The sequence below is a fragment of the Nerophis lumbriciformis genome, linkage group LG24 (assembly GCF_033978685.3).
Source record: "Nerophis lumbriciformis linkage group LG24, RoL_Nlum_v2.1, whole genome shotgun sequence".
NCBI classification, from domain to species: Eukaryota; Metazoa; Chordata; class Actinopteri; order Syngnathiformes; family Syngnathidae; genus Nerophis; species Nerophis lumbriciformis.
This window is the reverse complement of record NC_084571.2, coordinates 29,174,114-29,188,447: the sequence shown is the minus strand read 5'-3', so window position 1 is coordinate 29,188,447 and position 14,334 is coordinate 29,174,114.

The following is a 14,334-nucleotide window of genomic DNA, read 5'->3' as shown; positions in this document are numbered from 1 at the left end:
ATGTTTTCTGACGAAAGCAAATTTTGCATTTCCTTTGGAAATCGAGGTCCCAGAGTCTGGAGGAAGACAGGAGAGGCACAGGATCCACGTTGCCTGAAGTCTAGTGTAAAGTTTCCACCATCAGTGATGGTTTGGGGTGCCATGTCATCTGCTGGTGTCGGTCCACTCTGTTTCCTGAGATCCAGGGTCAACGCAGCAGTCTACCAGCAAGTTTTAGAGCACTTCATGCTTCCTGCTGCTGACCTGCTCTATGGAGATGGAGATTTCAAGTTCCAACAGGACTTGGCGCCTGCACACAGCGCAAAATCTACCCGTGCCTGGTTTACGGACCATGGTATTTCTGTTCTAAATTGGCCCGCCAACTCCCCTGACCTTAGCCCCATAGAAAATCTGTGGGGTATTGTGAAAAGGAAGATGCAGAATGCCAGACCCAAAAACGCAGAAGAGTTGAAGGCCACTATCAGAGCAACCTGGGCTCTCATAACACCTGAGCAGTGCCAGAAACTCATCGACTCCATGCCACGCCGCATTAACGCAGTAATTGAGGCAAAAGGAGCTCCAACCAAGTATTGAGTATTGTACATGCTCATATTTTTCATTTTCATACTTTTCAGTTGGCCAACATTTCTAAAAATCCCTTTTTTGTATTAGCCTTAAGTAATATTCTAATTTTGTGACACACGGAATTTTGGATTTTCATTTGTTGCCACTTCAAATCATCAAAATTAAATGAAATAAACATTTGAATGCATCAGTCTGTGTGCAATGAATAAATATAATGTACAAGTTACACCTTTTGAATGCAATTACTGAAATAAATCAAGTTTTTCAAAATATTCTAATTTACTGGCTTTTACCTGTATATGTATATGTATATATATATATATATATATATATATATATACATATATATATATATATATACATATATACATATATATATACATACACATATATAAATACATATATACATATATATATACATACACATATATAAATACATATATATGTATATATATTTATATATGTATATGTATATATGTATGTATATATATATATATATATATGTATTTATGTACATATGTACATATATATATATATATATATATATATATATATATATATATATATATATATATATATATATATATATATATATATATATATATATATATATATACACACACACATACATACATACATATACATACATACATATATATATACATATATACATATACATGCATATATATACATACATACATATACATACTGTACATACATACATACATACATATATATATATTTATATATATAATTTATTTATTTATTTATTTTGGTTTATTTAGCCATTTTTAAGCTTGAAAATGCCTCATTTTGGAGAAAAATAATGTAGAATATGCTTTAAAAAAAATCTGCAATGTGGTGAAGCCTCAATTTTTTAAGCACGACTTTACTTGACACATATTTTTGCTTATGTTTTTATTTATTTATGTTATTTAGGGTTTTTTTAGGTTTTGTGTACCCTATTTTTCGGACTATAAGTCGCAGTTTTTTTTCTTAGTTTGGCCGGGCTCCAGTGCGACTTATATATGTGTTTTTCCTACTTTATTATGCATTTCCGGCAGGTGCGACTTATACTCCGGTGCGACTTACCTACTCAGTGGCCTAGTGGTTAGAGTGTCCGCCCTGAGATCGGTAGGTTGTGAGTTCAAACCCCGGCCGAGTCATACCAAAGACTATAAAAATGGGACCTATTACCTCCCTGCTTGGCACTCAGCATCAAGGGTTGGAATTGGGGGTTAAATCACCAAAATGATTCCCGGGCGCGGCCACCGCTGCTGCCCACTGCTCCCCTCACCTCCCAGGGGGTGATCAAGGGTGATGGGTCAAATGCAGAGAATAATCTCGCCGTGTGTGACAATCATTGGTACTTTAACTTTAACTTTTAATACTCTGAAAAATACGGTTTGTTTTTTTTCTTTATTTTGCTTAAGTTTTTTTTTAACATTATCCTCACTTTCCAGTGTAGCAATTTTTAACTGTGCTTAAAAAAAACTGCTCTAGAAATTAAGTTTATTGTTAATCATATTATTACTGCGGAAGAAAATTAATAATTCCATAATAGCGATTAAACATTAATTCATTAATATTAGTTCATTTTAATGACAGTAAATATCAAGTAAAGATGTTCATTATTCAACCATGTCAAGAAAAGTTCTAACATTTAAACACATTAGTAATGTAATATTTCTATCATGTTGAATATTTTGTTTATGTTCGACTTTGTAGAGAACACTAAGCAAATTGTTCTTTTCCCCCCCTACAGAGATACTTTCATTTTCATAATAATCCTTCCTAATCCTAATCCTACAACAACAACAACAAGTTTTAATATACAATAGTCATATGAAATGCTACGTAACAAATGTGGTTGTTTTTTTTACTACTATTTGAAACTAAATCAATAACAGCACCTCTGCTGGTTGAAGCCAAGAAGTCACCTCCATTTTGCCTCCATATTGTTTTATTAATATCACCTCCAAGCTTTGAATTAAAATTTTCGGGATTTATGGGGATCCCAAATACACAAGACGGGTGCCAACGGGTGAGAAAAGTGGGTTTTGCATAATATGACCCCTTTAAGACGCCATTAATTCCCCATTATTGAACACATTGGTTATGATCGAATGCCCTGCATGCTTTATGTATGCATCATGTCTAGTGAGGGGCTCAGGAGGAAGAGGAGGGGCGCTTTGGGGGCAGTATTTAAGTATCTTCTTCACCAGGAATAGTTTCTGAGGAAGGACGGAGAACAAAGAGCGAACACTTGACAATACACTCATGTGACAATAGCTAATGATGAGGCTGCGTCGGGAGCCCCGAAGGCGACGATTGGCATGGCAACCGGCAAGCGACGGCTGGGCGACCTCGGCGTCTCTGCGGCCTGCGATATCTGGGGTGTGCTTGCAAGCATCGATTATTATACTCGTTATAATCCGAGCGTAACAAACGCTGCATCAGCGTGTTGGAGAAAGAAAATCCATACTGACAGCAGTTAAGGGCACTTTTGAATTGGACACATTAGGTTGTAAAATTTTGCATCGATATCTTTGTAAAGGTCGGCGACAGAAGCAAACGCACAGCAACGTCCAAAACACACGCAAAACAGGGAAAACACAACTCAATAGGAAGCCCTATGATATTAATTAATAATAAAAGCTTCGGTAATATCCGTTATTAGCACTTCTGACTAGGGATGATGTTCGAAATTGGTTCTCCCGGTTGTTCGATAAGAAAAGAACCGATTCCATGGACTCGAATCCCTTTTTGAGAACCGGTTCCCGTTATCGAGGCCACTATAGTAAAGAAAAAGAGTTGGTTCTTTATTCGAATCCCTGGGAACGAATCCCTTCCCATGTACAGGAAATGCCCTCTGGGACCTGCAATGTTATGCCCATTTGATTGTAGACTCTTACTGACACCTTGTGGCGATAGGAAAATACTACGCGTCATTAGTTTGGGCACTTCCGGGTTGACGACGTCAGTTAAGTCCATGAGACAATTGAGAAGTAGACAAGTTGTGTTAGCTCTTACAAGCCTTGGAAAAGATAAGTCTGTAAGTAAACTGTTTAACTTGTTTATGTAACTCAATATTAAGGTAGAAAGTGTTTAAGTTAGATACTAAGATGTTTATTGAAAAAACGATTTTTGTACACTGTTTCAATGGATGTTTTGACGACTTAAAATGGTTGCCAGTCATATATTTCCACCATCGAAATAGTTTCAACACTCAGAAGTATTTGTTTGATGATAGTACTGTATATTTGTGTGAAGCTAATATTTACATATTGTGTATTACATATCAGTATGTTAATTGAATCACATAGCTTATACATTTGTCATTGTGTATATTTCAGTTTTTTTTTAAAACATCAACATTCCAGTGCAAGACAAAAGTAAAGATAGGAAAAGACAAAGCAAGATCAACAACAATAAAGAGCCTAAATGGATTAATCTGCTTTGGATTGTTTGTTAGCTGTATAACCTCAACACGTATAGTGAGGGCAGAACAGGCAATATGGAATTATTGCCAGGCTTCGCTCTCATGTAAGGGGGGGAAGAATTATTGATTGACTGTGTGATGTTCTTAGTGTCATAGTGTGTGTAGTTAGTATGTTCCAATAGCAGCAGAAGTGCACTTTTTGGAGAGCTGTATTATTTTCAGTTTTGTGCCCAAAGGACTGATTTTATTTAACACTATATTATTATTTATACACCTATCGTGATCACAGAGACAGGCTGTTTTTGTGTTACTGTATATATTTCTTTTTCTGAAAAATCCCACTTAATATACTTTGAGTAACAACAGTCAATATTTATTTTTATTTTATTTTTATTTTTTTTTGGGTGGTAACAGTCAATATTTATTTATTTATTTATTTTTATTTTATTTTTTTCTTAAAAAAATAAAAGTGAGCTTTTGTTGAACCAAATATTGTGTTTTTTTTCCATATACAACAACCTATCCGGATTCGATAAGAGAATCGATAAGGAATCGGTTCGATAAGAGGATTCGATAATGGGCTCGAACTCGATAATTTCTTATCAAACATCATCCCTACTTCTGACTATTTTTTGTCCCCCTATACGATGTATTGTTGGACGTTTATATATGTTAATTTTACTGGAGTGTATACTGTATTTTCCGGACTACAAGGCGCACTTACAATCCTTTTTTTCCCCCTCAAAACACAACAGTCTGCCTTATAACCCAGTGCGCTTATGTAAGGAATAAGTTTGGCTTAGCTTACCCACCTCGAAGCAATTTTATTTGGTACATTGGTGTAATGATAAGTGTGACCAGTAGATGGCAGTCAAACATAAGAGATAAGTGTAGGCTGCACCATTTGATGTGCTTCAACATACGAGTATTTTTATGGTGTGTGTATAAAGCCTGACATAACGGGACAAATTGGGTGGCTGCACGATCCACTTTAGCCGCCAGATGGCAGTAGAATATTGAATATTTTAAAATGCGTTTTATGGCAATTCCAACTTCAACAACATCAGTTGCTATGTAGAGGGGCGCTTTCCACCATTTTTAGCAGACTGCATTACAAAATGATTAACCCGCCCTCTTCCTCTCAAGCGAGATCCAACCAAGAATGGGGGCCATATGAATCCCTTCAGTGCTGCATCAAGTAGGGTAGTGTTTTGTATTCACTTTATTACAGTACGTTGTCATTTTTATCCTATTTAAAAAAAAAAAAATTTTGTATCCTTTAACGCACTTTTTTCTTACTTATTGTGTATTTTTCTATGTATTGTTAAAATGCTCTTGTGCTTCAAAGTATTTTTTTTGTTGAGGGAAAATTCCAATGTCACTGTCAAAGCAATTGAAATGGCACCACCTTAAAGTTCACAATGAAAACAACACAAATAAAATTAGAGACAATATTTCAGAATAATTCCAACCAATAGAGTAAAATGTGTGTAAATTTAAATCATTCTGCTCCATATTGCATCTAATAAGCCAGACCTGGGCAAATTAAGGCCCGAGGGCCGCATGTGGCCCTTTAAGCTTTTAAATCTGGCCCGCCGGACATTCACAAATATTTTTTTTCGATCTTTAAGATGGAAACTGTAGCTGCAATTATGATGTGCAGTGATGTTTTCAAATGACCGTAAATCTTGAACTATACAAAGTATTTCAATGGTTGGAATCTGTGCTTTTGCATGATATACTAGTTACTATGGTAACCTAGCAGTGTGGGCGTGGTTTGTTTCCACAGAGTGTTTCCAGACCGAGCCTGAAATGCGGGTGTCAGGGACAGACGCGGAAGGAGATTTTTACAACAAAGTTCTAAAGCTTAGTGATATATCAGATATATCAGATAGTAGGTGGGGTTTTTTTACCCTTCACGTTCATACTTTGCGGTGTTTGTTGCGTTTCGCTTGATTGTAAAATATGTCGATCGAGAGGGGATGTGACGTTCATATGTTGTCAATATTCAGTGTTTTATCGTTCATAGTTAATATTGTAAATCCCACATTCTTTATTTTTAGTAAAAAAAATGAAAATTCCATTACGTTTTTTTAAGGCGGTCTGTCATTATTGTTTTTAGCATTCAATCAGACATTATTGTGAGGTTTTGTATTAGTGTTCCTAAAAACAGATATACCGGGCCTTAGACACATTTTGTCTCTAAATTTGCCCCCCCCCAGTTAAAATAATTGCCCAGGCCTGGTTTAATGGATACAATGAAACACAATTAAGCATATAAAGTCGAGTTGTTTTGGTTTTGCACATGTAATGTAATATCGGAAATTATCGGTATCGGTTTCAAAAAGTAAAATGTATGACGCTGAGTACACGGACGTAGGGAGAAGTACAGAGCGCCAATAAAACTTAAAAGGCACTGCCTTTGCGTGCCGGCCCAATCACATAATATTTACGTCTTTTCACACACACACACACACACAAGTAAATGCAAAGCATACTTGGTCAACAGCCATACAGGTCACACTGAGGGTGGCCGTATAAACAACTTTAACACTGTTACAAATGTGCGCCACACTGTGAACCCACACAAACAAGAATGAAAAACACATTTCGGGAAAACATCCGCACCGTAACACAACATAAACACAACAGTCTCATTCAGTAAAAAAATTTAAAATTCCATTCCGTTTTTTAAGGCGGTCTGTCATAACGTTTTTAGCATTCAATCAGACATTATTGTGAGGTTTTGTATTAGTGTTCCTAAAAATAGATATATCGGCCCACAGACACATTTTTTTGTCTAATTTTGGCCATCGAGTCAATATCATTGCCCATTGTTTCCTTGTAAAAAAAAAAAAAAAAAAGTTTAAATAAGTAACTATAATAAGCCAATGGCTCTTTAAAGCAGTGTTTTTCAACCTTTTTTGAGCCAAGGCACATTTTTTGCGTTGAAAAATACCAGAGGCACACCACCAGCAGAAATCATAAACTCAGTTGACAGTAAAAAGTAATTGTCACAATTGTTGGATATGACTTTAAACCATAACTAAGCATGCATCACTATAGCTCTTGTCTCAAAGTAGGTGTATTGTCACTACGGTACCTGTCACATCACGCCCTGACTTATTTGGAGTTTTTTGCTGTTTTCCTGTGTGTAGTGTTTTAGTTCTTGTCTTGCGCTCCTATTTTGGTGGCTTTTTCTCTTTTGTTGGTATTTTCCTGTAGCAGTTTCATGTCTTATATTTCCCGCATCTACTTTGTTTTAGCAATCAAGAATATTTCAGCTGTTTTTATCCTTCTTTGTGGGGACATTGTTGATTGTCATGTCATGCTCGGATGTACATTGTGGACGCCGTCTTTGCTCCACAGTAAGTCTTTGCTGTCGTCCAGCATTCTGTTTTCCACAGGGGCGTCACTAGCTTTTAAGGACAGGGGGGGCTTAGCCCCCAGGAGATACACAGGACGCGAGTGAACGTAGCGCACGAGCACAAAACTTCACAAACGGCTAACAAAGACTTAGAAATGATTCATTGTTATTAGTATTATGTAAAAAATGCACGGGACGAAATGAAATGCTCCCCGGGACGATGGCTTTTAACCATTTTTTTTTCTTTTTCTTTTAATGTATTTATTAATTTGACATTTTATATTAAATGTCTTGGTTTTTCCTCCCTCTGAAAATCCTATGAAATGTTTAACAAGCCATTCTATAACAATACAACAACTATTAATGTAACAATACAATAAAACAAATATATTTAATGTTTTTTTCATTGTTTTAACATTAGACTAATGTATATTACTTTATATAGATTCTACAAGAGTGATGTGGGCATTTTCTATATGAACAAGTCCAAGGACCGCAGGCAAGGTCGCAGAGAAAATGCGGACTGGATTTTGAGGGATGTGGGCATTTTCTATATGAACAAGTGGAATGGATTGGATACCGACACACTAAAGGGGCTCTCTCCCTTAAAGTACCAATGATTGTCACACACACACACACACTAGGTGTGGTGAAATGTGTCCTCTGCATTTGACCCATCCCCTTGTTCACCCCCTGGGAGGTGAGAGGTGAGGGGAGCAATGGGCAGCAGCGGTGCCGCGCCCAGGAATAATTTTTGGTGATTTACGCTATGAAGTGAGGGGAAACTGAGTGAATAATGACAGGTTATATGATTAATTTATTTAAACTCATATTCGGGCCACTTTATAATGAATATGTCGGCATGTATTTGTTAAAAAAAAAAATAAAATAAAAAATTATATATATATATATATATATATATATATATATATATATATATATATATATATATATTTATTAGAGATGCGCGGATAGGCAATTATTTCATCCGCAACCGCATCACAAAAGTCGTCAACCATCCGCATCCACCCGAACTAACATTTAATCAAAACCGCACCCGCCCGTTGTTATATATCTAATATAGACGATGCAAGGCATTAGTGAGGTTAGAAAGCTTTTGCCTGTTAAAGAAAGGAGACTGATCCAATGCAGCAGAGACATTCAATGCGTGCCACGCTGTCACGGCCCAGACGCACACCAGTGCGCAATCATCTGGGAGCCGCGCTGAGCGCACCTCCAAGCGCGCTCGCGCCACTCAAACTGCTGCAGGCAGCTGCGTTCTATCTTGTTTTAACATCCTGTGGCACTCTTCTGGGATCACGGCGGACGAAACTGCTCATGCTCAGGGTGTTTGTGGAGATTCGGGGTTTTGCACAAATGTGATGCACCATGTTAGATGTCCCGGTTTTGTGACTGTCGTAGACATAAACAGCGTCGCAGCTCTTGCAAATCACGTAGCCAGCATTACTATCATCCTGATTTACAACCTCATAAAAACGAGTCCACGCTGAACTTTTCTGGCCTTTTTTTCCCCTGGTCTTTAGTATTCCCTTTTTTAGTTTGTCGCGTACCACGTTTGCTGCCGGCGTTGCCATCTCTTTTTTTCTTCTTCTTCTGTTGTGGCATGCTGCAGGTGCCTGCTCGTTTTTCGTATGTGGGTAACAACATTTAACTATGTATATATATTTCCGAATTGGTTTAACTGCCACCCGCCTGAATCTATTTAAAATCTAATTTTTTTTAATTTCAACCGCCCGACACGACCCGCAGATAAAATCTAATTTTTTTTTATTTCAACCGCCCGACCCGCGGATAATCCGCGGTTGTGTCCGCAAACCGCGCATCTCTAATATATATATTAGAGATGCTTGAGCCCCCCTAAAATAGGCCTAACAACGCCAATGCGTCCAGCATTCTGTTTTTTTTACTTTGTAGCCAGTTCAGTTTTACTTTCGTTCTGCATAGCCTTCCCTAAGCTTCAATACCTTTTCTTAAGGGCACTCACCTTTTGTTTGTTTTAAGCATAAGACACCTTTTTACCTGCATTTACAAAGCAATTAGCTACCGGCTGCCACCTACTGATATGGAAGAGTATTACACGGTTACTCTGCCGAGCTCTAGACACTCAACAACAACACATTCATTTGCAGACTATAATTACTGGTTTGCAAAAAAATGTTTTAACCCAAATATGTGAAATTAGATCATCTCCCACTGCTTTAAAAGGAACGGGTCCTCAAGATCGGGCTCCCTTCAAAGAGCCATAAATCCCATCTCTTATGAGTGTAGATGATTGAGGTATAATAGCCAGCAAACAAAGGGGAAGATAAAGTGAAATGTCAGGAGATGGACAGAGAGAAGCGAACAAGAGCCTATTCGTGATGAGAGCTCATGAATAATGCATAAGCGGACTGCGCATCACTTACACAACCAGTTTGTCCAGCAGGTCCAGCTGGTCCACAGGCATCCTCCAGTCAGTCAGCAAGGGGCCGTCCGCCGGAAAGTAGGACACACTCTCCTGCAACAATATTTCTTACATTACAAATGGTGCCATAACTAAGGAGCTATCAGACATAAAATACCACCAATAAACCCTCGAGGGTGCTTCTTCGCCAGCTGTCCCGCGGGTGATGAGCCAAACGCAGCGCAGGCCATGCAAATTTCTCTGTGATAAAATGTGATTAACTTCATAATTAAGGCACTAACGGTAGCAAAATGTTGTCTTTTTTATTTCTGATGCGGTTTGCTTACACGCCCGCCGAGGGATTTTTTTTATTGGTCCATTTCATGGGATGTAAAGCGCGCTGACACCCAACATACACAGGTGATAAGTGTTTTATATACCGCTGTTGTGAGGCTGTATTTCAAGCGGTGTAACGGAACTAAAAAAAGCCTACACAGAGCTGCGTGAAGTATATTTCAAGTTAATAGGCACAACTATTTGTGTGTTGCATTGATCAGAAAATATAAACCACCAGGGAAGTTCTAGTGAAGACACAAAAGGACAGTAATACACTGCAAGTACTAGAAGGCAGAAGGTGGTGAAATTCTGGTTGATTCAAATTTTAATGTATGTATTTTTGTATTACTTTATTGTAATGGTTTGACAAAATTATACAATATTTGTCCTTTGGCACTGCCCTTTTTTTAAAGAAATAAATTACAGTAAATGTCACATATCTAAAAAATTTATAAATAAAATAAAAAAGTACAGAAAAAAATGTATTTAATTAAGATACATTTTTACCTTTTTTATTTAATAAAAAAGAATAAACACTCCCATCGCTATACTCCCATGCATAGATATACAGAGAATCATCCATCCATCCATTTTCTACCGCTTGTCCCTTATGGGGATGCAGGGGGGGGTGCTGGAGCCTATCTTAGCTGCAACTTTATTGTAATGGCTTGACAAAATTATACAATATTTGTCCTTTAGCACTGCCCTTTTTTTAAATAAATAATTACAGTAAATGTCACATATTTAAAAAATGTATAAATAAAGTACAGAAAAAAAAAATGTATTATATATTTTTTCCTTTTTTTCTTATTTAATAAAAAAGTTTGACAAAATTATAAATTTTGTCCTTTAGCTCTGCCCTTTTTAAAATAAATAATTACAGTAAATGTCACATATTTAAAAAATGTATAAATAAAATAAAGTACAGAAAAATGTTTAATTAATTAAGACACATTTTTACTTTTTTTTTTGTTTTATTTAATAAAAAATAATAAACACTCCCATCACTATTTTGTCATGCATAGATATACAGAGAATCATCCATCCATCCATTTTCTACCGCTTGTCCCTTACGGGATTTCGTGGGGTGCTGGAGCCTATCTCAGCTGCAACTTTATTGTAATGGTTTGACAAAATTATACAATATTTGTCCTTTAGCACTGCCCTTTTTTTAAAGAAATAAATTACAGCAAATGTCACATATCTAATAAATGTATAAATAAAATAAAAAAGTACAGGAAAAAAATGTATTTAATTAAGATACATTTTTACCTTTTTTTTTTTATTTAATAAAAAAGAATAAACACTCCCATCGCTATACTCTCATGCAATGAGAGTATAACGATGGGATTATATAGCCCTAAACTCCTGATTTAGGGCTATATAAGTAAACATTGATTGATTGATTGATGCATAGGTATACAGAGAATCATCCTTCCATCCATTTTCTACCGCTTGTCTCTTACGGGGTTGCGGGAGGTGCTGGAGCCTAACTTAGCTGCAACTTTATTGTAATGGTTTGACAAAATTATACAATATTTTGTCCTTTAGCACTGCCCTTTTTTTAGAAGAAATAATTACAGTAAATGTCACATATTTAAAAAATGTATAAATAAAATTTAAAAAAAGTACAGAAAAAAATGTATTTAATTAAGATACATTTTTACCTTTTTTTTTTATTTAATAAAAAAGAATAAACACTCCCATCACTATACTCTCATGCATAGATATACAGAGAATCCTCCATCCATCCATTTTCTACCGCTTGTCCCTTACGGGGATGCGGGGGGGTACTGGAGCCTATCTTAGCTGCAACTTTATTGTAATGTTTTGACAAGATTATACAATATTTGTCCTTTTGCACTGCCCTTTTTTAAATAAATACTTACAGTAAATGTCACATATTTAAAAAATTTATAAATAAAATAAAGTACAGAAAAAAATGTATTTAATTAAGACACGTTTACCTTTTTTTTATTTAATAAAAAATAATAAACACTCCCATCATTATACTCTCATGCATAGATATACAGAGAATCATCCATCCATCCATTTTCTACCGCTTGTCCCTTACGGGGTTGCTGGAGCCTATCTTACCTGCAACTTTATTGTAATGTTTTGACAAAATTATACAATATTTGTCCTTTAGCACTGCCCTTTTTTTAAATAAATAATTACAGTAAATGTCACATATTTTAAAAAATGTATAAATAAAATAAAGTACAGAAAAAAATGTATTGAATTAAGACACATTTTTACCTTTTTTTTTTTTTCCATCCATCCATTTTCTACCACTTGTCCCTTTTGGGGTCGCGGTGGGTGCTGGAGCCTATCTCAGCTGCAACTTTATTGTAATGGCTTGACAAAATTATACATTATTTTGTTTTTTAGCAATGCCCTTTTTTTAAAGGAATAAATAATTACAGTAAATGTCACATTTAAAAAAAAAAAAAAGTATAAATACAATTAAAAAGTACAGAAAAAAATGTAAGATAAATGTTTACCTTTTTTTATTTAATAAAAAAAAGAATAAACACTCCCATCCCTATACTCTCATACAGAGAATTATACTAATCGTAATTGTGCGCATATCATACTCATTATTACATAATTTAAATAGAGAACGCGCGCTTATCTATGCAGTAAATACATATATACACACATATATGCATACATGTATACGTTATATTTATACGAAGTCATCTTTATTAATGATTAACACATAAATCTTCTAAATATAACTGATATTTTTTTACATATTTTTCCACAAATTTAAATGTCTGATTACACATTAACATTTATCCAACACACTACAGTGTAGTTTAGAAATGGCAGTGGCATGGCCACACAACTCACTGTACCTTGCAAATTTGAAATAAAAACATGAATAAATAATATTATTGAGCGATTAGCGCTCTCATTGCCAGGTAGCAATTAAGGGGCCAGTGGTCAGCTATAAATTAGTACTGCATCATTTAAATACAGTACCTTACTTAGTATTGAACAACACAAGGTACCTTTAGGACTAGTTTCATTTAAAACACAGTTGTATACAGGATATATGAGTTGGGGGTCCCTGTTCCATCCCTCTATCAGTTTGGGGGCCCTTGGCCTGAAAGATGTAGAGACCCCTGCTATATCAGTAGCAATAATAGGCGCATAAATAAAAGTATGAATTTTATACCAAAAAATAAGAGTGACAGCCACTGCATGATTAAAAGAGCGCCTCTGTGGAAATAATATGTATTATTTGTTTGAAGGTCCCAATATGGCAACAAAAGTAGTGCGCATGCGCACTATGGGTTGCTGGCAGAGTTGGTCTTCTCAAATTGGCAACGCCACACGCTAATAAAGACAATATCAGACTAAAAACAGACTATGGTCAGACATTTTTTAACATCATTGCTTTACTCTAGCCGTAATTTTGGCAGTCGCGTTAACTGAGACCTCGTAAAATTGTGTCATTTTTAGCTTGCAAACAGTTTGGAAAAGCAAAACACAACCACCAGCGCATGCGCACTCATTCTTCAGCAGGAGGACGAGTTCGGCTCGCCAAGAAGTTAGCCTGCTGGAAATTACAGCCAAATAGTTTAAATACTGACCTGATTTCAAGAGTATTTGCTGTATTTGTTCGAACCCAAAAGGGACAAGCGGTAGAAAATGGATGGATGGATGTTCGCCATACGTGTTTCATTAAAATGCAGGTGCGTTAAACGTTGCATGTGGGCGGGGCCCGTGATGTTTCAATGGTGCGTTCATGTTTTCGGGAATTCCAGCTGTTTCAGCGACAACTTCCGGGGAAGTTTTGTAATAAAGGGTACTTCTGCGAGTCAATGTCCACTACGAATACGAAATATACTTTCAATAATGACTTTAAACGTGAGTAAGACTTGATGGTAAATATCGCTGATACATGTGAGTGCCATGAGACTCATGGTTTCCTAACTTCCGCGAGGTCCTTGAACGAAACACGTCTTTGCTGTGTAAACATTACGGGCGGGCTATACTGCTAATTTTAAAACCAACAAAATCATAAAAAAGTTCCCTTTTTACAAACAAATGGGGGAAATTACAGTAAATGTCACATATCTAAAAAATGTATAAATAAAATAAAAAAGTACAGAAAAAAATGTATTTAATTAAGATACATTTTTACCTTCTTTTTTTATTTAATAAAAAAGAATAAACACTCCCATCGCTATACTCTCATGCATAGATATA